The 25,132-nt window shown below is 35.5% G+C and overlaps 1 long non-coding RNA gene across 2 annotated transcripts; it reads left to right on the forward strand.

Moving 5' to 3' along the window:
* Positions 1 to 20,971: 20,971 nt before the first annotated feature.
* On the forward strand, positions 20,972 to 25,010 carry LOC127107381 (uncharacterized). 2 transcript variants are annotated; one of them, XR_007795711.1, is made up of 6 exons: positions 20,972 to 21,249; positions 22,133 to 22,196; positions 22,700 to 23,412; positions 23,492 to 23,555; positions 23,939 to 24,029; positions 24,738 to 25,010. It is a non-coding gene; the product is annotated as an uncharacterized LOC127107381 (long non-coding RNA). The 2 variants fall into 2 exon arrangements; XR_007795710.1 differs by lacking the exon at positions 22,133 to 22,196.
* The last annotated feature ends 122 nt before the right edge of the window (positions 25,011 to 25,132 follow it).

The raw sequence follows: 25,132 nt of genomic DNA on the forward strand, positions 1-25,132 counted from the left end.
ATTCTCATGGTGATAATAGTGTATACCACTCTTCGACCTGAAACCACTATGGATCCTAGATGTAGAGTCGAGTGCTTTGTTGCTGATCCAACGTTGTCCGTAACTGGATAACCATAAAGACAGTTGATGGGTACTCCACAAAGCATGCTGAGGGACATGAGTGTCCTAGATGGAATTTGCCCATCCTGCGTAACAGGATAAATGTCTATGGGCCCAATATTGAACTGGACAAGGGTGACACGGTCTATACCTTGTGTTCAATATAAACATAAGGGCAAAGGGGTAATTATACACATAATTATTATCACAGGAGGTTTTGTCAGATCACATGACATTTTCGTGACTTGGGTAGCAGTGATGTGTTGCTAGATACCGCTCACTGTTTATTATGTTAAATGTGTGATTTAATATAATTGCCAACGTCGCGAAAACCTATAGGGTCACACACAAATGACGGATTGATGAGAGATAGAATAATTAAGGAACATCGTAAGGTACGGTGTACTTAAGTAGAATACGAAATATGGTAATGTACCAAATACTTAAGTGATTTTGGCATATTATGAGATATGGGCCAAAATGCACTTAAGTGGGTTTTTTGGCTTGAAGCCCACACAAGTGGTTCTATAAATAGAACCCCTTGGGTAGAAGCATTGTAACTCACTGAGACAGAAAACACAACTGAAGAGTTGGAATTTCGTATCTCTCTCTCACTCAAAGCCTTCATTCATAACAACTAGCACTGCGATTGAAGGAATCCGTTCGTGTGGACTGAGTAGAGACGTTGTCATCGTTCAACGTTCGTGATCGCCCCGTGGATCTGTATCAAAGGTTTTGATCATTATCAAAGATCTGCACCAAAGGTTTGAATCGCCACAAGAGGTAACGATTCTATCATTGATCATGCCCATTCGTAAGGATCACTAAATGGAGAAATTTTTAAATTCCGCTGCGCCTTGGATGGCAATTCTCCAACAGTGGTATCAGAGCCACTTACGAAACCATGAATCTGATATTTGTTTTTGTTCTGTAATAATATGATTAAAGACAGAATGAATCAAAGGTTAAATTGAGATCGATCAAGTTACATATATGTGATATATGTAATCCTGATGCAAAATACATTATATATGATATAGTGTTCTCGTTTCGTTCATTCAAACCCTCGATGATTGTTTTCCTTTGAGCGATCAATGGTCGTTTGCTTCTTGATCCGACATTAGTATGGTGAAGCAATGACATGTTGATCAATCATACTGAATTAACAATCGAGATGTTTTTGACGGTCTGAAATCGATGCATCAGGGTTAGTGACGGCACAAGGGTTGTGTTGTCAGAGAGTTATGCGATTGGGGTTTGAACGCACAAGAGTTGTGCTTTCTAAACACTTTTTGGAACAGTGTTAACCGGTTAACGCGTATGGTTAACCGGTTAACGAAATGCGAAATAATTTTTTTTTTAATTTTCAAACAGTGTTAACCGGTTAACGCATTTGGTTAACCGGTTAACGCAAGACGAAATTCAATTTTCTGAGTTTTTCAAACAGTGTTAACCGGTTAACGCATTTGGTTAACCGGTTAACGCAAGGCAGAAAAGAATTTTCTAAAAGTTTTCAAACAGTGTTAACCGGTTAACGCATATGGTTAACCGGTTAACGCAAGGAAAAATTCACCCGTTCAGCTAGAAAAAGTGCTTTGAAGTATCAAGTGTTGATACGAAAACGACGTCAATTTTAAATGAATTGTTCATTAAAATTTTCGAGCAGGGGCGCTGCCCCCTTGACCCTTGTCCGCTGAACAGTCAGCGGAACCACCGTTCACTGACCGGGCAGCGGACCCCCGGCTAACTCTGCGTAGTGTGATTGATCATCGAAATTTAATTTGATTTTAATTAATTAAAGGAATTAATAATAATAATAATAAAGTGTTTATTATTGTCTTGTGGTGATCGGTTATGGCCTTAGTTTTCCTTTGTTTTGTTTTGGGTTTTAAAATACGACCTGCGTGTCGTGCCTCTCTCTTAATCTCCCAAATGTAACTTCTTTTCTCATCTCACTCCCTCGTATGTAAAACGAGTTTCTTTTATATAATGTAATGATATGAAGAAAGCAAAGAAGTCAATGCCAAAGGAGGACAACCTTGAAGATCTTGCTTGGAGAAGCTTAGATCGTTGTAGGTTAGCTTAGGTTCTCTCATTGGCTTGGGAGAACAATTGCGCTAGGGGCCATAACTGTTTCATTATGTATGTATGTATGTTGATGCATGTGAATGTATGTTGATGCATGTGAGAGACGGTTTATATGATAAACAAGCCGGTGAGATCAGAAAAATTGCAATTCCCTCAAATTAAATATTAAGTTTATGCTTTCCAAGTTTTAACACTCATCAAGACTAGTAATGGATAATGTAGGTTTCGCCTATGCGAGGTGCATGATCTATATATTAGTAAGGTGCGATGGGATAATTGTAATATCCAACTGTTAAAACAATGGGTCAAACTTAACTAAACAAATTATGAGAATATTATATATGCTTTCCAAGTTTTAGCACTCATCAAGACTGGTATCGAATAATGTAGGTTTCGCCTACGCGAGGTGCATGTTTTGTATTAGTTAAGGTGCGATGGGATAATTGTAATATCCAACTGCTAAAACGATGAGTCAAACTTGATTATAATTTTCTTATATATGTTTAGAAGCAAGAGTTGGGAATAATCCATATGATGGATTAGAATAAGGAGTTATTCACCCAACTGAAATTTTCGAGAGTTGTATGAGATACAATTGGAAGGAGTTCCTACCTAAAATAACCTAGTTTTGTGTAATCCGCCTACGCGGACTTAGAACGGAGTGAAATATGGATCTCGACCCACTAGAAAATCTTCCAACAGGATTTTCCGAATCAAATGATGAGGGTCATTTGTTTTGAGTAAAATAGTGGGAGCATATTTAATTAAAGGCCTAATTGAATATGTCAATGATACTTATATTTTCATTAATCCTTATGTAGATTACCATGACAACAAACACCTCTAACAACATTCTGCGATCAATCCTTGATAAGGAAAAATTGTCTGGGACAAATTTTCTGGATTGGCACCGAAACCTGAGGATTATCCTCAAACATGATAAAAAGTTGTATGTCTTGGAGACACCTGTTTCTGAAGAGGAACCTCCTAGTTCTGCACCTAAGGCAGAAAGAGATGCTTATAAGAAGCATGTCGATGATGCCAATGAAACTGCTTGTCTCATGCTGGCTACCATGAACTCAGAATTGCAAAAACAACATGAGAACATGTCAGCGTTCGATATGATCGAACACCTGAAGTTGCTTTATCAAGAGCAAGCAAGGCATGAGAGGTTTGAAGTTTCAAAAGCCCTTTTTCAAAGCAAGTTAGCTGAGGGAGCCCCTGTAGGTCCCCATGTACTCAAGATGATTGGGTATGTGGAAAACCTTGAGAGATTGGGTTTTCCCCTCGAAAAGGAACTTGCAACTGATTTGATCTTGCAATCGTTGCCAGATAGTTTCAGTCAATTTGTCCTAAATTTCAATATGATTGATACGGACAAATCTCTTCCTGAACTGCTCGCCATGTTAAGAACTGTCGAGCAGAATCTGAAGTCAAAAGGGAAGTCCATTCTGATGATCGGAAATGGAAAGAGACAGAACAAAAGGCCCACTAAGCAGAGTGGTAAGGGGAAGGGCAAGGAAGTTGCCAATCCCAGACCCACTGCTGCTTTGAAGCCTAGTGGAGGCATAGCAAAAGAAGGCACCTTCTTCCATTGCGGTAAGACCGGACACTGGAAGAGGAACTGCCCAAAGTACCTGAAAGATAAGAAGAATGGAGTAGAGACTTCAACTTCAGGTATTTTTGTTATTAATTTATCTACTTCTGCATCATGGGTATTAGATACTGGATGCAGTTCTCACATTTGTACAAATGTGCAGGAACTAAAAAGGAGTAGAGATTTGGCAAAAGGTGAAGTCGACCTACGAGTTGGCTATGGAGCAAAGGTTGCTGCTTTAGCCGTAGGAACTTTTGTATTGACTTTACCTAGTGGTTTAATAATTCAGTTAGAGAACTGTTATTATGTACCTGCAATTAGCAGGAATATTACTTCCATTGCTTGTTTGGACAAGTTTGGTTTTTCATCTATAATAAAGAACAATTGTTGCTCAATTTATTTGAATGATATATTCTATGCTACTGCACAAATGAACAATGGACTATATGTCCTTGATCTTGAAATGCCTATTAATAACATTAATACAAAAGGGTGAAACCTAACGAGTTAAAACCAACTAGGTAAGAATATTAAAACTCTTCGATCAGATCGAAGTGATGAGTATTTAATCCTAGAGTTTGATGACCATCTGAAAGAGTGTGGGATCCTATCCCAACTTACTCCTCCTGGAACATCCCAATGGAAGGGTGTATCTGAGAGAAGAAATCGAACCCTGTTGGACATGGTCCGATCCATGATGAGTCACACCAATCTTCCAAACTCCTTTTGAGGACATACACCATTGACACACTTAACCGTGTTCCATCCAAAAGGTTGAAAAGACACCATATGAGATATGGAGTGGTAAGAGACCACATATGTCTTACATGAAGATTTGGGGTTGCGAAGTTTATGTGAAACGACAAATTTCAACTAAGCTTGAGCCCAAATCTGACAAATGCTTATTTGTGGGGTATCCTAAAGAAACAAGAGGATATTACTTCTACAATCCTTCTGAGGGCAAAGTGTTTGTCGCTCGAACTTGAGTTTTCCTAGAAAGGAATTTTATTTCCAAAGGAATCAGTGGGAGGAAAGTAGAACTTGAAGAAATTCAAGAATCACAAAGTATCGATACACCTATGGAGGAATTAGAGCAGGAAACACAAGTAGTTGTGTAAGAGCAACCTGCTCAAATAGAACAAGACCAGCGTAGGTCAGGCAGGATACGTCACCTACCTGAGATATATGGATATCTGATCAAGGTGATGTATTACTCATGGATCAAGATGAGCCTGTGACCTACTCATGGAATCTTCGTTTTGATGAAACAGTAAAACTGTATGGATTCATCAAAAACGAAGATGAGACTTGTGTCTACAAGAAGGTTAGTGGGAGCATGATCGTATTCCTGGTATTATATGTAGATGACATATTACTCATTGGAATCGATATCCCTACCCTACAACAAGTAAAGTCTTGGTTGGGGAAATGCTTTTCTATGAAGGACCTAGGTGAAGCAGCCTATATATTAGGAATCAAAATCTATAGAGATAGATCACAAAACTGCTTGGCCTAAGTCAGAGTACATACATAGACAAAGTGCTGAGACGCTTTAATATGAATGATTCCAATCTGGTTATGTGTTTTACTTAAATGGTGGCACTGTGAGCTTGAAAAGTTCAACGCAAGATGCAGTTGCTGATTCTACAACTAGGGCCGAGTATATTGCTGCCTTAAGTGCAGCAAAGGAAGCTGTTTGGATCAATAAACTTGGCATAGTCCCTAGCATTGTGGATCCCATTGGTCTCTATTATGATAACAATGGTGTTATCGCACAAGCTAAGGAGCCTATATCTCACCAACGATCCAAACACATACTTAGGCGTTGTGCGAAAATATGTAAAGTACCTACACTTGACAATATAGCTGACCCACTGACAAAGCCTCTTGCGCAGCAGAAGCATGATGGCCATACTAGATCAATGGGCATACGGGGTATGCCTGATTGGCTCTAGTGCTAGTGGGAGATTGTTGGTGTAAGCCCTAGAGGCCAATACTTTTGGTACTTGTATCGAATTATTTAAAGGCATTTTCTTTATTATGGTTGATTAATAAAGTCCCTGGAATAGATAGTTCGTTTAATGTATTAAGTGTGACTTAATCATGAGAACACATTAAACATAAGGACACTATTCTTAAAGTATCCGTAGTCGAGCTTTAATGTGAAGTGGGATAACATTAAAGCATTAAGACTATTATGTTTGTAGACTGATGATCACATCTCATGGATCATGGATAAAGAGTTATCAAGTCTTAAACATAGGTATGAATATTAGGAGTAATATTTATACCGGATTGACCCGCTATGAGAATACTATATAGAAAGTTATGCAAAGTGTCATAAGTTATTCTCATGGTGATAATAGTGTATACCACTCTTCGACCTGAAACCACTATGGATCCTAGATGTAGAGTCGAGTGCTTTGTTGCTGATCCAACGTTGTCCGTAACTGGATAACCATAAAGATAGTTGATGGGTACTCCACAAAGCATGCTGAGGGACATGAGTGTCCTAGATGGAATTTGCCCATCCTGCGTAACAGGATAAATGTCTATGGGCCCAATATTGAACTGGACAAGGGTGACACGGTCTATACCTTGTGTTCAATATAGACATAAGGGCAAAGGGGTAATTATACACATAATTATTATCACAGGAGGTTTTGTCAGATCACATGACATTTTCGTGACTTGGGTAGCAGTGATGTGTTGCTAGATACCGCTCACTGTTTATTATGTTAAATGCGTGATTTAATATAATTGCCAACGTAGCGAAAACCTATAGGGTCACACACAAAGGACGGATTGATGAGAGATAGAATAATTAAGGAACATCGTAAGGTACGGTGTACTTAAGAAGAATACGAAATATGGTAATGTACCAAATACTTAAGTGATTTTGGCATATTATGAGATATGGGCCAAAATGCACTTAAGTGGGTTTTTTGGCTTGAAGCCCACACAAGTGGTTCTATAAATAGAACCCCTTGGGTAGAAGCATTGTAACTCACTGAGACAGAAAACACAACTGAAGAGTTGGAATTTCGTATCTCTCTCTCACTCAAAGCCTTCATTCATAACAGCTAGCATTGCGATTGAAGGAATCCGTTCGTGTGGACTGAGTAGAGACGTTGTCATCGTTCAACGTTCGTGATCGCCCCGTGGATCTGTATCAAAGGTTTTGATCATTATCAGAGATCTGCACCAAAGGTTTGAATCGCCACAAGAGGTAACGATTCTATCACTGATCATGCCCATTCGTAAGGATCACTAAATGGAGAAAATTTTTAAATTCCGTTGCGCCTTGGATGGCAATTCTCCAACATTAAGTGATAGGATTAAACAGGTGGTTTAAGGCCTGAATTAATACTGCTAATAGTGGATTTCCTCCCTGGCTTGATAGCCCCCAGACGTAGGTGTGTGTGACACCGAACTGGGTAAACAATTCCTTGTGTTATTTATTGCAGTTACATTTATTTGCTGTTTACATTCCTGTCTGCGCAGAATCGGATGTCATAACATCCTGTGGGACATCGATAGTCTGTTAACTAGAATTTCAAATACTGTTGTACCATTTTGTCTCATATATGCAAATCTTTATACAAAAGATAGTTGCAATTTGCTATTCCAATTATACCCTCCAACGGATCTTTTAATTGTCTATATAAAGGAGACTTGGAATATTGGAAGAAGTTGCTCATTTGTTAAGCTATTGCTAACTCGCACGCTATTGAACATATACACGCTTTTGCTAAAGTATATATTTTCTGTGTATAGTTTTTGTAAACATACATAGATTTTTTGCTTATTATTGTGTGAGAAATTCATTATGCTTAACTTGTGTTAATCTGCTTTCTTAGAAGCATTATTGTAAACACAGTCTTGTAAATCTCAAATTGCTTCAGTGGTTTCCTTAAGTGACTAGGTTTTAGTTAGATAGACTTAAGAAGACATAGACGATTTGTCTTTGTGGTGTCTGTAATCAGTTTCAGTTATAGTGGATTAAGTCCTTATTGAGAAGGAAAAATCATCTTGGTAGGGTGGACTAGAGGGAGTTTCGTTAACAGCCAACTAGTATAAAAATAACCTTGTTATTTTCTTGTTCATGTTATTGATTGATTGAGTTGGCTTTGAAAAATCTTTCACTTTTAGAAACCCAATTAACCCCCCCTCTTCTTGTGTTTCTTGCCACCTTCAATTGGCACAGAGATCCGGTTCTAGTCTTGATAAGATTATTAAACACTTAACAATGTCAGATGAAGATCCAGTGTGAAACACATGGCTAATATTCTAGCACCAATTGCTCAAACAAATGATAGAGATCACTACAATGTTAAACCGCATATTTTTTATGGAGATAGATTTGACTATTGAAAGGATAAAATTGAGATATTCTTTCTAGGTCACGATGTTAATCTATGGGATATGGTAGTTGATGGCTACGTACTCCTAATAGATACAAGTGGCAATAAAGTTGAAAGAAGAGTGATGACCGATCAACATAAGAAAGATTATAAGAGTCATCACAAAGCAATAACCATCTTGCTAAATGTTATTTCATACACTGAGTATGAAAAGATAACCAATAGAGATACTACAAAATCTATATTTGATTATCTAAGGATGACGCGTGAAGGGAACACACAAGTCAAAGGAAACAAGGCTCTTGCCTTGATTAAAAAATATGAAGCGTTCAAGATAGAGGACGAGGAAATTATTGAGAACATGTTCTCAAGGTTTCAAACTCTTGTTGTAGGACTTAAGGTTCTGGACAAAGGGTATTCTAATGTTGATCATGTTAAGAAGATCATCAAGATTCTACCTAAGTGTTGGATACCTGTGGTAACAACTCTGACGTTATCGAATGATCTGAACAAAACTTCTCTTGAAGAACTGGTTAGTTATTTAAGAAGTCATGAGATTGAGCTCGAGGAAGATAGGCTCAAGAGGAAGAGCAAATCTATTGCTTTGAAGTCTTCAGAAAGATATGAGAAGACAAAAGTTCTTCAAGCATAAACATATGAAGAGTCTTAAGAGGAATTAGAAGAAGAAGATGAATTATCTCTTCTGTCTAGACGCGTCAATCAACTCTGGAAGAAAAGGAAAAGCAATTTCAGAGGACAAAGAAGGGTAGGTGGTCGTTCTGAGCCCACTTCTAGATTCAAGAAAGTTGGAATTGGAAAAGAACTCAATTTCTTTCAGTGCAAGGAGCCTGGCCACTTCAAGAGTGAATGTCCCAAGTTAAAGAAAGACATGCCTGAGAAGAAATTTAGAGGAAATAAGAAGGTTTTGATGGAGACATGGGATTATTCATAGTCTTCAGAAGATTATTCTGAGGATAGCAGGCTAACATGGCACTAATGGCTTGCACATAAGCTCCTGTAGAAACGATTCAATCAGAACCTGAGTTAGATTTTGAAGATGTATTTTTTGAACTTTCTCATTCTAAACTTGAATCTAGTTTATCTGAAGCTCTAGACAAGTATTACAATCTTCTGGACAAATACAAGGATCTGAAGAAGATTCATGTATTTGAATCAGAAGCTTATTGTATGCTTCAAAAATAGTTCTCAAGTTTGAGTGAAGAAAAACTTATTTTGAAAAACAATAACTATATTCCTCAAAGCAAGAGACTCAAACCTGAGAAGAAAACTTTTTCAAAAGCCTCTACAGGTTCGGGTGATATCATAAAGAAATATGATAAGTCTTTATAGATTTTTTTGGCTAGAAGCCTGAATAGAAACTTAATGGCTTCCATGATTTATGGTGTTAGCATAAATTGAACAAGGGGTACTAGTTATGATTTTGATGAAGAATCTGATTCTGAAAAAGATGATAAGCCAAATACTCTTCAGTCCCATTTTGTCCCTTTGGGGAAACAAAATGGTGATATGCCTAAAGGTATAATCTTTTCAAAACCTAAGGCTAAAGTAAAACCTCATTCCCACTTCAATCATGCATTCATGTATAAATATCCTTCACAAAAACTCAAGGTTGTTAAAAACTCTGTGAAGACTAACCCCAAAGGATCCAGAAAGATATGGGTACCTAAGAATAACATAGTATATGTTGTAAATATCCTTTGCTGCAGAGTTGAGACACCAGTCATAGTACCTGGACTCTGGATTATCATGGAACATGATGGGAAGAAGACATATGTTCCAAAGCGTGGAACTTAAGCCTTGAGGCATGGTTGGTTTCGGAGGTGATTAGAGAGGAATAATCATTGGCTCCAGAACAGTAGGTAACATTACTCTTCCTTCCATTACCAATGTTATTTTAGTTGAAGAATTAATGTATAATCTTGTGTCCATAAGTCAATTAAGTAACAATGGTTATGACATTATTTTCAATCAAAAGTCTTATAAAGCTATCAGTCAAAAGGATGGCTCAACTCTTTTCAATGGAAATAGGAAGAATTTTTTTTATAAGATAAGACTTTATGATTTAAAGAATCAAAATATAAAGTGTCTTATGTCTGTAAATGAAGAAAAATGGACGTGGCATTGACGACTGGGCCATGTTAGCATGAGGAGGATTTCTCAACTAAATAAGCTTAATTTAGTCAGAGGCCTGCTAAATTTGAAGTTTGCTTTAGATGCTCTCTATGAAGCATGTCAGAAAGGTGATTTTTCTAAAACCTCTTTCAAAGCTAAAAAAATTGTTTCAACCTCCATACCATTGGACCTTCTGCATATTGACTTGTTTGTACCAGTGAAAACCGCCTCTATCAATGGTAAGAAGTATGGACTAGTCATTATTAATGACTACAACAGATGGACATGGGTGAAATTTCTCAGACACAAGGATGAGTCACATTCTGTATTTTCTACCTTCTGCTCCCAAGTGCAAAATGAGAAAGGTCTCAGAATTGTAAGAGTCAGAAGTGATCATGATGGAGAATTTGAAAACAAAGTTTTTGAAAAACTCTTTGATGCTAATGTCATTTCCTGTGATTTCTCCTGCCCTAGAACTCTATAATAAAATAGAGTTATGAAGAGGAAGAATAGGACTTTGCAAGAGATGGTCAGAACCATGATCAACGAGACTAATTTGGATAAACACTTTTGGGCAGAGGCAGTCAACACATTATGTTATATTCAGAACAATATCTCTATAAGACCTATTCTGGGAAGACTCCCTATGAATTGTGGAAGAATCTGAAGCCCAACATTTCATATTTTCATCCTTTTGGATGTTCTTGTTTTATGTTGAATATTAAGGAGAATCAAGCAAGTTTGATTCTAAGGCACAAAAGTGCTCCATCTTAGGATACTCTGAATGCTCAAAAGGCTATAGAGTATACAACACTAAGACACAGATTGTTGAAGAATCAATACATGTCAGGTTCGATGATAAGCTTGACTCTAAAAAACAAATCTAGTTGAGAAATTTGTAGATCTGGAGATCATTTATTCAAGTTCTAAAGGAAAGACTTCAAAAGCTAAAGAAGATGAACCAAAAGACTCTGAAGCTCCTCAACCAGAAGTTGTTGAAGCTCAGACTCCTCTGAAAAGGCAGAGACAGAGATCTTCACATTCTAAAGAATAGGTTATATGAGATAAATTTGAACTTGTTAGAACCAAATCCTCATTCAAACCTTCTGAAGAGTCTCTTCTATGTTTGGCGACTTTGATAGAACCAACATCAATTGATGAAGCGATTTTGGACACAAAATGGATTTTGGCTATGCAAGAGGAACTCAATCAATTCTCCAAAATTTGACATGTGGGATCTAGTGCCAAGACCCAAAGGAACTCACGTTATTGGAACAACGTGGGTCTTTAGAAACAAGTTGAACGAACAAGGAGAGGTAGTAAGAAACAAGGCTCAATTGGTAGCACAAGGTTATAGTCAGCAAAAATGGGATTGACTATGCAGAAACCTTTGCACTAGTTGTCAGGTTAGAGTTTATTCCTCTCTTAAGTTCCATTGTTGTTAATCATAACATCATCTTGTATGAGATGGATGTTAAGAGTGAATTTTTGAATGTTTACATTACTGAATAAGTGTATGTACACAACACCCTACTTGTGAAAATCCTAAAAATCCAGATTTTGTTTTCAAACTTAAGAAATCATTGCATGGTCTGAAATAAGCTCCCAGAGTATGGTATGAAAGACTAAGCAATTTTCTTTTAGAAAATGATTTCACCAGAGGGAAGGTTGATATAACTTATTTTGTAAGTCATTCAAAAACGATATCATTGTTGTTCAAATTTATTTGATGATATCATATTTGGTTCTGCTAATGCTACTTTGTGCAAGGAATTTGCTAAGTCTATGCAAGCAGAAATTAATATGAGTCTGATGGGAGAACTCAAGTTCTCAAGTGGAACAGTTTTAAGACAGTTGTTTTAGAAAACTAAACCGCTTCTGATTTGTTAATGTGACACATTGGGTGAATAAACCTTGGGATTAGGTAAAATGTTCACGCTTTACCCTCTAGTCAGAATTTTGAACTATTCAAAAAAAATTCATGATTGCAAAAACCTCTATTTAAACCCACTTCACACACTTTTACTACTATCATAACCTACACTTTCTCTCTTTGAGCTTAAAACTTTTAGCAAACCCTAAAACCCTTTATTCTTCGTTAACAATGGCTTTACAACAATTTCAACAAGAACAAGCTCAACAACAAGATATTGCTATTACTCAACGAACTGCTAGATTTTCTTCTTCATCATCACAACCTAAACCACAAATTCCTCATCTGCTACAAGTTGTTTCATTGATATCTTCTTCAGGATAACATGTGCATATTAAAGATGCTTATGATGCTCCTGAAATTACTTTGTCTACTCCAGTAGATAATCTAGAAGTGTTGTGTGAACTATTGGTTGAGTTTGACAATATGAAAGACAATGGTATTGATATTTTAACTATTGTCAAACTTCAAGGTTGGGAACAGTTCTTCAACCATCTTCAAGGTCCAGTCTTCTATAATTTGGTTAGAGAATTTTAGATTCATGCCAAATCTTATCTCTTCCAAGTTACTTCTTTTGTCTTTGGAAAGAAGATTGTTATTTCGGAGAAGCTGATTGCCAAACTCATTGGACTTGATGGGTATAGAATCAGATGTCAATCAATGGTGGAAAAGGAATCCAATTTGGATGAGATTTCCAAAGTAATTTTAATCTCTGGAAAACACTATAGAAAGGTCAATGATATTCACCCTAAGCTAAAGGTGTGGGCTAGAACTCTTCTGGGATGTGTTCATCACATAAAATCTACAAACTCTTCTGATTACATCAACGGTGACCGACAATATGTCCTTTACTACATTGCTATTGAGAAGAAGGCAAGTCTCCATGTACTTATCTTTTAGCACTTAAGGGATAATATGAAGGAAACTAGAGATGGTAGCAGAAAGATGAAGAACTACATTTCTCTTGGTAGGTTGATCTCAGACATTCTGATGGAGAGCAAACTGATTGACTCTCTAACAAATGATCATTTTTCCAAAGGTATACAACCTCTGGCTGGCTGGATGTTTAATGTCAAAGTTCTGAAGAATATGGGCATCATTACTGAAGTGTTAATCCCTCATGTTGAGTTGCCTAAGGAAGTTATCCACAACTGAAGGATCCCTTTGGAAGATTTTCATATCTTCTCAAAGTCATATCCTCTAGAAGTTGTGGTAGGATTTCTGGAGAAATGTCATATTGGTGTTATTCTTCCAGCTTCTGAATCTACTTCCAAAAGAGGAGGAAGATTTCTAAGAAGCATTCTATGAGGATGACCAAGAAGTTTAAGGCTTCCAAGGAGAACTCAGAGCTTCTGGTGCTACTTCTGCGGGAACTGCTTCTGGTAAGTCCGTTTCTTTTGAAGCTCATCTACTTACTATTGATATTAGTTCATACATCCCATCACCACACTCACTTCATTTACCCTATTTCCACATACTTTTGTACAAGTTCACTTCCTCCCATTCTCTGTTATCCAAACTACAAATCCAAATGTCACCATTCCACCACCCCCACCATCACTTTCTAAAATTCTAACTTCCACTCTCATACCTACATATCAACCATTATTTCCATGTTCCCTCTTATCCTAACTCACTCAATCAGAAAAGCCTCCATCACCAACTCATTTTAAAAACTATCAACCCATACTCCCCATTCACTATGACGTCCCTATTATAGAATCAGAAATTGGTTCTGATTTTGAGTCAAATGTTAAGCTCATAGCCTTCCTAGACAGAATCCCTCAACCCTACCCTGACCAAACACCCTCTTAAACTAACATTCACTCTACACCTCTGGATGAATTATTTTCTCAATTTGAAAGTGAGGTTGTTTCCAGACTGAACACTCTCTCTGAGGCTTACACTTCAAATGAAAACTTCTCTGAAGTGTGTGCTCTAACTAACAACTTCAGAAGTTGGATAGAATTCAGCTCTAAAGAGTTGGAGTTCATGTGCCTGAAGGAAGCTAAAAGGAACTTATATGCCAGACTTTATGGTGTAGTTGAACCTCTGCTTCAGAAGGTTCCTCCAACATTTATTCTTCCTGCTCCAAAAGTTATTCCACCTCCTTCTCCTGATCAGACTATTTTGGTTGCTTCTGAGTCAACTCTTGAAGCTTGTAGCGTCTCTAGGGTTAAAAAGACTGTGATTTCTAATGAAGTCATTGTGAAGACTTTGGAGCACCTGGCGGTTGAAAACTCTTTTGGGTAAAAGAGAGGCTCAAGCGACAAGATGAGAAAACATCAAATATTAAAGGGATGCTTGGAATGATCTTATCAAGACTGCCACCTCCTCCTTAAACCCTAGTTTTTTTTAAACTTTGTGTTATCTTTGTTTTTTCATTTATGTACTTGAATTTTTTTTAATGAAATGAAATTTTATATTAGTTTACTTTGTCTTTAATTTTTTTTTGAATGATGACAAAGGTGGATAAAAATGACTGATTTTGATATATCTAATTTCAATTCTGAAACCCAAACATGTCTCTAACTGTTTTTTGGCATTGGTAATCTTTCTGGGAACTTTGAAAAAGTCCATCATGTTAACCAAGTGTTTCAGGTTCTAAGGTATTAACCAAGCTGAATTGAGTTCGTATGAACCAGGCTTATGTTCTGATTAGTTAACTAAGAAGTTTGCAGTTATTCATACATATTCTTGTTCTGAACTAAGTTCAAGTGAACCATGTGTGTTTTAAACCAGGCGTATACAAGATCTGAACTAGACGAAGTTCTGAACCAGGCGTATACAAGTTCTGATAATAACCAAGCATGCATAATACAACCAGATATATATGAAAGCTCTTATAAATCATGCTTTGTGACGAGGCTGATGATCAGACTTTTTGGAACTCAAGCAAAGTCAACTCTGAATGAAATACTTATGTATCCATGTTGTTGCATTCTAGGAAGTTACTATATTGATCATAACCAGGCTTCTGCCTTATACAAAGTTATTTCTTTCATGTTGATTGATATTTTTATATGTGTTAAGATTATTTTAAGTCTTAAACTTAGAGGGAGCTTGCAAGCCTAACTCTGATATTCTAAGATGAAAATAATTTTTAACAGTTTAAAATTTAAAGGGAGCTTACAAACCTCACTCTGATGTTTTTATGTGATTAAACTAAGTAAAAATTGTTCATCAAAATACATGGTTTTGTTATCATCAAAAATGGGAGATTATAAGAACAATATTTGGTTATGCATTTGGCCTTTAGTTTTGATGATAACAATGCATTGTTTTTTAGAGAATGATTTTGTACACTAATGATTTTTATATAGTGTGTAGCTTTTGCTAACAGGTTCTAACTCTAAAGCATTGATGTGTGATGTCATCGGATTTTGGAATCAACACACTCTAACTCTGAAGAGATACAAGTGCTTTACAAGATGCTGTTAAGTTATAGAAAGCTCTTAGACAATGGTTCTAATGAACGTTTGTGCTAAAGCTTCTGATTGTGACTATGATTGAAGAGCCTTTGAAGGATTGTCAGCCTTCAAGATTATGCACTCAAGTTTTGAAGATTCTAAAGAATAAGATCTGAAGACTCTAAAGACTAGGTTATGAGGAACTGTGTCAAGACTCTGAAGACCAAGGTTCTGAAGATTCTCTCAACTAGTCTATTTATCCTTCTAATGATGCTTCAACATCATTTCATCAAAATCCTCTGAAGATAATAAGATAGGATCAAAAGGTTTTGTGTCAGGAAAATAGTACATAGTACAAGATCACCCTTCTCTCCACTATGTTGATTTTGTGGGCTAAGGACAATACTATTGTACCATTTTGTCTCCTATATGAAAATTGTTATACAAGGAGACAACTATAATTTTCTATTCCAATTCTACCCTCCAACGGATATTTTAACTGCTTATATAAAGGAGACTTGGAAGGTTAGAATAAATTGCTCATTCGCTAAGCTATTGCTAACACTCATGCTATTGAACATACACACACTTTTGTTGAAGTATATATTTTATGTGTATTATTTTTGTAAAAACACATAGAGTTTTTGCTCGTTATTGTGTGAGAGATTCATTATACTTAACTTATGTGAATATGCTTTCTTAGAAGCATTATTGTAACACACAGTCTTGTAAATCTCAAATTGTTTGAGTGGTTTCCTTGAGTGACTAGATTTTAGTTAGATAAACTCAAGAAGACAAAGGCGGTTTATCTTTGTGGTGTCTGTAATCAATTTCTGTTATAACGGATTAAGTCTTTGTCGAGAAGACAAAATCACATTGGTAGGATGAACTGGAGGTAGCTTTGTTAATAGCGAACAAGTATAAAAATAACCTTGTTATTTTTCTTATTTGTGTTATTGCTTGATTGAGTTGGTTTTGAAAAAGCTTACATTTTTAGAAACCCAATTCAACCCCTGCCCCTTTCTTGTGTTTCATGCCACCTTCACTATGTGATTTTGAGTGTTTTAATTTAATGTCAAGTTGGTTTATTTCTAGATCTTGCTCATATTGTCTTTGTTTTTGGTTTAAAGTATCTGGACTACTTTGAGATATACATCTCCAAAATATATCAAGAAAACATTATGAGATGCAACTCCGAACAAAAGTTAGGTATAATTGGTGTGTCTCACTCGTTGGTGTTTAATTTTGTAGGAAATGGATGCATCCAGTGATGCATCTTTGAAAATAGGGGCATTTTTTACTTTTCGCCAAGGGTTTGGAAGAACCTATAAGAGTGGGAAAAGAAATTTCCTAAATCAAATGAAAACTTTTGAAAATATATTGTACAATATAATGAGAGACTCGCAAAAATGTATTTAACATGTTTAATATATATTAGTATTTTTTAAAGAAAATGTTTTTTTCCTGATATATATATATATATATATATTATATATATATATATATATATATATATATATATATATATATATATATATATATATATATATATATATATATATATATATATATATATATATATATATATATATATATATATATATATATATATATATATATATATATATATATATATATATAATTAATCTGGTTTAACCACGGTAAGACCCTTAAACCTTAAACTTGTAGCTTCATCAGTTTAATGTCAAATCCAATTTTAATTTCCTGGATATTTACTATAATGTTTAGTTTATGTGTTTGTTCGTTGTACTTAGCCTCTGTTGATTCAATGTGTATTTGTTTGTTGTATTTAGCATTCACTGATTCAATGTGTATTTGTTTGCATTCTCCCCGGTCTTGGCGGGACATGGTCATATGTTTGTACTATGCTTCACATCATAGAGGACTGGTCCCCAACCAAGGGTAAGATTCTCGTTCCTTCCCCCGGAGTATGACTTGGATCGAGGTGGACGTCCCTGGCTTCCACCGCCTAACACCATTGGATTGGTTGGATCCGAAGGGAGGTGCATCATCTACATTGAGAAAAGTAATCCTTAATCATGAATCCAATATTCAAAAAAAGACTCACGTCATCCTGCACAAAAATCATAATATACTTTGTGGTTGCAACACTTAGCAATTAGTATATCAATTAGTCAAATTGTGTAACAACTTTAAAAAACATCTAACTAATAAAATGATTAGTAAATATATAATGCTCTACCCTTTTATTCTATATTCATTAGTTATTTATGGTGTTGGCAGAGATGACCCTTCCATCCTCCCTTTCACTAGATGATCGACATCCTAGAAAACATTGATTATTGATGATCACTGATATTCTGAAGCCACATGACAGTCTCTTTGAATAGCCCGCCAAGGCCTTTTCTAATCGATGGGGCGGTAGCATTGTAGCTTCCTTTATCTTTGGGGAAGACACATTTCTTAATCCTTCGTAGCGTGGTCGAAAATGTTTCTACAAGAGATGTGAGAGTATACTCCTCTGTGCTCAATTGGATCCTGATCATGCTGAGAGATTTGCTAAAGGGAAGCGAGACTACTTAAGGAATTCTTTGCTAAAACTTTCCTCGATTTCTATGGATCGGACCTAATTTATTTATTTCCTCTAATGTCTCCATGTCGATCAGTAAAATTGAGAAGTAAGTCGGATGAAAGTGTCGAGCAAAGGTTCTTTCAACAGGAGTTGGTGATTTATGAGCTCATCATAAAGCAAGATGCATAATTATTGAAGACTACGTGATCTCTGATATCATGTAGATCTAGCTTTGGCTGTTAAAGATATGATAGTCTAATTGCCTTGAACTGGAAATTATTGTTGGGAATCTATCGTCTATGAGGCATCTCGTAAGGATTTCCATCGATGTTGGAAACTTTCGTGACCATCGAAAGGCCAGTGTATGCGATATTTAGAACTTCCTCTTTCTTTAAACATCTTCGTGCTTCTAGATTTCTAATGTGGGTGCATAATTGGTGTGCTAGTAAGAATAAGCGTTTTAGTCGGTGGATTGCCATCGAGTATGCAAGCTTTGTGGATCTCAGTGGTGATAATGAGGTATGATAGAATGAAAACAAACTATCTGGTAATCCATGTTGTAACAGTGTATTGTACGAGTCGTGATGGTAACTCTTTTGATTGCTTACAATTTTGTGTTTGGAGTTTGGTTACTCGCAATCTAGGTAGCATTGGTGCAATACGATCTTCATCTTGGTCTATCAAATCCATTCTGAGATGATCTTCATTCGTCATTCAGAGGTTCTTTACCTTCTGGAGAAGGTGTGGCAGCTGTAGATCTATGCCTAAAGTTGTTACGACATAGGTTGTGTGATGATGGATAATTAAAGTGAAACGCGATTAGAAGGTGGATCAGGTACAGTTGATATTATATTAGAAGTAACTACCTCCATTCTTCGAATATTTTGATACATATATGAATTTGGATCCATGATGATCCATTCATGGAATATTTGCAGAAATTGAATATGAAAAGATGCTTGATGAGATCGAGCATAACTGACATTCACCTTCGATTTTGACTGCTGTTGATCTAGTGACTTGAGAAGGTTACGAATTGGTGAATTGAATAGTGAACATGAAAATCGTAAAAATGTAGGAATTGAAAGTTGATTCCCACATACGGCTCCATTACTCTATACTGGAACATAAATAGTTGAAATGGGTGATGCAGAATCCTGAGTTGATGGTGTTGATCTACAATACAGCGACGTGGGATGGACCTGCAAGGTTAACACTCCAATGCCCAAGTCAGTCCAAAATTCAAGATGATTACAGTGAAAAAGAAGATCAGAAAATGCATCTTGCTTTCAGTGTAAGATGGCTTATACCTTAGGTCGATTGGAGTGGATTTGAGTTGGTTTTGACCTTAACCATTTGAGCCTCTGGTAGATCCATAACAGGTTTTTTCCAAATTTAAACCCTAATATGGCCTATAGATAAAAATCTTATATGTCATTTCACATCATCCATAAAACGAGCTTTGATCTCATATCCTCATTCTTTATCATTTTCTATAAATCTCTTGGTTTCTCACATATGTTTTGTCTTAGCCCTTCGAGAGTACCTTTGTGTCTAGGTGAGGATCATTATTCTAGGTGAGGGTTTAATTGTAATTTACTAAGCATGTATTATCTTTTGATTAAAATATTCGTCCATATGATTTTTTTATTTACGAGCTAAACTAGTAAAAGATCTTGCTTGTTTTAAGGGATTGTCTTAGGAAGTCTCCATTTGGTTCATGAGTTTCGCCAAGAAGAAAAGCTCTATTTTTATGTGTGAAGATTAGTCATTGCAATCTCCATAATGGTTCTTGAGCTCAGTCTGATTAAAAGCTCTATTGGTTTGAGATATGCTTGTATAAAATATCACATTGTTCTTGAGTTCAACCTAGTGTAAAAGCTCACTTGGTTCGAGATTAGCCTGTATAAAATATCATCTCGGTTTAAGGCCAACCAATGTAAAACTCTAGTTCGGTTCAGAGGATAGCCAACTTAAAACTCCATCATAATTCGGGGGGATAGCCAACATAAACTCCATCTTGGTTCAAGATCAACCTGTGAAAAATCTCTATTTGATTTGGAGGATAGTCACTTTAAACTTTGTTTGTTGTTTTGTTGGAAGTTAGTCTTGAAACTTCATTTCCTTGTATAAGGAGGTTTGCGGGTACATTCTTCTAAAAGCTCTCAAGATTAGTGGATATTCTCAAGAATAATTCTTGGGGACACGTAGATCAATTAAGTCTCTCTCTCTCTCTCTCTCTCTCTCTCTCTCTCTCTCTCTCTCTCTCTCTCTCTCTCTCTCTCTCTCTCTTCTCTCTCTCTCTCTCTCTCTCTCTCTCTCTCTCTCTCTCTCTCTCTCTCTCTCTCTCTCTCTCTCTCTCTCTCTCTCTCTCTCTCTCTCTCTCTCTCTCTCTATATATATATATATATATATATATATAATATATATATATATATATATATATATATATATATATATATATATTAGGGGTGTTCAAAAATTTGGTTAACTGATCCAAATATCTAATCTGAATTGAATCGAACCATAAAAAACTTAAACCATTTAAATGATTAATAAATTGAATTGTTTATTTTAACCAATTCAATTAATCTAATTGAATTTAAAAACCAGTTTAAACTCTTATAAACTCTTTCCACAATTTTATCTAAAATATAAATACTATTATTTCATAAATTCAATAAACTTAATAAATCATTATATTAAAATAATAAATATTTTAATTATAATCTTTTAATATTTTTAGTTAGTTACTATTATCATAATATTTTCATTTTCACATTACTGTTCTTCCCCAAATATGAAATATGAACCCTAAATCATCTTCTCTCCAATTCAAACTCAACATCAATTTCAATTTCACCTTCTATTTGTTTTGAATCGATTTCGATTTCAATTGATTTCAAATTTCACTCGATTTCATTTTCGATATGTTCCATTTTCACTGGGTTTCGATTTAACTCGGTTTCGATTTAACTCGGTTTCAATTTAACTCGGTTTCGATTTCACCAGATTTCACCTTCTCTACTCGGATCTTGCTCGTAGAAACTCTTGTCTCGACTCTTTTTGAGGTAAACCTGTTATTTTCTGCTCTCAATTTCACTTTGAATTGAAATAATATCTGAAAATTGCTTTTAGTCTTGATAGGATTTTATTTGAATTTTAATCTACTGGTTGATTTGTGTTCTCCTGAAAATGATGGTTTGGTTCCAGTAATTTTAGTCTTGATAGGAACTTGCTTTTTATACAGTGTATTAATTCTTTTTGTGCATCATCTACCTTTCACCTTTGTCAGGAATATGTTATAGGTACTTTCTCAACGTAATTCTCTAAATTCTTTTTCTTAAGTTCTTAAATCCCTTTATTGATTTTAAGTGGATGCCTGTTAGGTTAGAATATTCTTTTTCAGCTTTGGAAAATTACAAGATGGTTGTGAATGAAATCAGTAAAAAATTGAACATTACTCTGTATGTTTATTCATTTCTTGGCTATGAGATTAGGGTTTGTATGTTAAATCTAATTTTATTGCTCTAAAATTTCATCTCATTTATTGTATTGTGATCTTATTACCAAGACTGTTGTTTTTTTTTGTTTGTTCAAGTTAGATTTGCATCAATTTGATATTGAATTGTTGGCTATTAGAAGTTAGAAAGTTAGTTAGAAAGGTAATTGATTGCGGTAATGTCTGTATCCGCATTGGGCTGCAATTGCAGTGTGATCCTAAATCACACTAAAAACCTAATGCCGCAACGGCCGCATCATATCACCGCAACGACCGCATCAGCCTGCATCAGTCTGCATCAGTCTGATCAGGCCGCAACAAATTATGCATTGCTTGTGCGTTTTGATTTTTTTGGTTTAAGACATAAAGTACAGTTTATAGCTCCATTCTATGTTTTACTGCCCGATGATGAACAAATAGACTATTGAGTGGCCACATGGTTTTGTTTACAGCCTGACCTGCACCTTCAAGGTGGTGGTGGCAAGGTGAGAAAAAGGAAATAGCTTGTTTATTTTGGTAAGGAATTGAACTTTTTCTTGAGAATTACAGCACTTTCAAATCAATCTCTTGTGCCAGATTTGTATTTCTTAGTTTAATTATAAGTTAGTTTATTAGTATTATTTTTAGGTTTGATTTTAACTAAATAATAGCTTCAATTACTGTGTTGTACTGGTTTGTATTTTTGGAATTTGGTGTTAAGATGGTGATGAAATTTGAATCAAGAAAATGTCATGGCTGTATAGTACTTTGTTGCATGCAAAGATTAGTGTAATGGTTACATTCTAAATATCTTGTTATGATATTATAGCATTTTTTGTGACATGTAATTTATACAGTGGCTTCCTACTTCCTTTTATGTATTTTTGGTTAGTGAATAGACTTTATTTCAAAAATTTAACTATTCTATTGGTTTTACTTTATCTTCTTGAGAATGAAAATGCTACCTTTATTCAGAACCATGATGTTGTGCAGTATGTAAGAATATAAGTGAATAACAATTTATCTTATGGCTTTTGCAGCTAGCTTCTCCTTATAGATCGGACGGATGCTTAAAACTTTTCAACAAAATTCTAGTAACTTCGATATGGATGGTCATGACAGTGTTATGGACTTTGAGACAGAAGAACATATTGGTTCTACACCTCCAGTTTCTAATAATGCTGGTTTGTTGCCTCAAAAGCGTAAAAATCGGTCAGAATCATGGAATCATTTTACACCGATGCCGTCGAACACAGAAATGTCAAAGTTAGCAAAATGCAAGCATTGTGGCTCCTTAATCAAGTATAATGGTGGAACAAGCGCTATGCAGTGTCTCGTCTAGGTAGTTCAGTTAATCTATCAGGTGGTTTTAATGCAGTTAATGATCCGTACCATTGTGCTGAATTCTACCAATCAGATGAGTGCAGCACATCAGAGACAGAATTACAGAAGTATATTCAAGAAGAAGTAGAAAACCGTCCTCCAAATTTTGATGTGCTAGAGTGGTGGAAGGTGAATTCAAGCCGATATCCAATACTTGCAAGCATTGCAAGAGAGGTTTTAGCCATACCGATATCCAGTGTAGCCTCTAAATCAGCTTTCAGTACCGGAGGAAGAATCCTTGATGCATATCGTAGTTCTTTAACATCGGCTAGTGTGGAAGCACTTATGTGTACTGAAGATTGGCTCAAAGGAGTAGTTCCATCTTTTCTTAGTAGTGAGGATCTCGATAATATTGATCGAATTGAGGATGGTAAGATGTCAAAAGATATAAAAACTAGTGTCTTATTACTTTTTTATTACATGTTAAATTTTCATTCTTTCTTTTGCAGAACTATATTCTGCGCCAGATGCCGGAAGTTGCTCATCCTTTGTGTCAGTTGTTGATGATTGAGGGTAACATTTTTTATGATCACTGTTCACTACTCTTGCATTGCAATTATAATTTAGATTTATTGGCACTTGAAAATTTCCCTCATCATGCTGCTTCTTTTGAACTGAACCATTGTTCCCTCATCATGCTGGCATCAATTCTACAAAGGTTATGAATACCTGAAAAGATGTCCTCATTTTGAACTTTCTAGTTTTATGAATTTAACATTTATATTATGAACTGCTATTTTTTTCCTTTCTTCCTGTCACTATGATTTGTAAAAGAATTATTATTCATATTATACAACATATTGTCTGACGTGGACATCTTAATCAAACTGATTAATAACATCTGGTACACATTTACTGTTATATTATCTTCTATCTTACACTTTATCCTCTATTAGGTCCACAGGTTTGACTGAGAGATTTGAACTTTTCATTTGTGGTCGTGAACTAGGCAATGCATTCTCGGAATTGACCGATCCTATAGATCAGGTAAGCTTCCAAACTTCATAAACTCACAAAAATCATCACTCTAATGGAAATCCAGTAACAGAATCAACAGAAAATAAAGGTATTATTTGTGGATGATTACTTCAATGTTGTTGAAATATAATCACCAGTAACAGAAGCAACAGAAAATAATATGTTGACTATAGATGAGTCTAACTTATGAGGATATTGGTGCAGATCAATATTACTTTATGTTTCAGTTAGTGTATTTCTCATTTTGCACGGCTACTAAATGAATAAATCTGTTAGTGAGGTTTCGACTCTCTGTGGTGCGTTTGTTAGCTTATCATGGAGCTCGATTTGTTCTTTTGAATCAAAATGTGCAGGTTTGGTTAGTGTGAAGAGTTAGTTAGGAAATTGGTTTTTTCTATTAGATTGAAATGTTGAGAAGTTAGGTGGAATGGTTTCAAATGAAATTCACGCGAAATGTAAATTTAAATTCAATTTCTGCTTGTGAAATACAGTAGCTATTGATCTATTTTGAAATGAACTTGGACTTAAATTGTAATTTCGTTTTAGGTTAGTTTCGAAGTCAATTTGAGAATCAGTTGATAGTGGAATTTCAATTGATTTTAAAGTTAGTATTATTTTGCATATTCTGCAGAATGTTGTTAGCAGGGCAATGTTTGCTTGGAATTGAATGATATCACATGGTGAAACTCATATTGCCGTGCATGGATGATTTTGCAGGTTGGAGATGGCTTGGATTGCCTTTGAAGAAGATGGCCATGGGAAATTGTGGTTGAAAATTGGATGTTAATGCTTATGAGCTTAGATTAAAAATTAGAACTTTTAGGTCACATGTTAGTTTAGGTTCATTTTTGGAATGTTCATTTGTAATGTGCAATGAGTTTATCATGGAAACTATGTATTAAGATGAACTTATGGTTCATGATTATGTATGTGGACCATTTTCTGATATGATATAAGTGTATAGCAGAAAAAGTTGTCGGTTGTGGCATTCGCTGATGAATATGAATTCAATTTTTTAAAAAACAAAAAAGAAACAGTTTTTAAAAAATCCAGATTTGAATTCAATATTTAAATTCAATTTTATTATAAAAACAAAAAAGAAACAGTTTTTT

Source organism: Lathyrus oleraceus, chromosome 7 (genome assembly GCF_024323335.1).
Source record: "Lathyrus oleraceus cultivar Zhongwan6 chromosome 7, CAAS_Psat_ZW6_1.0, whole genome shotgun sequence".
NCBI lineage: Eukaryota > Viridiplantae > Streptophyta > Magnoliopsida > Fabales > Fabaceae > Lathyrus > Lathyrus oleraceus.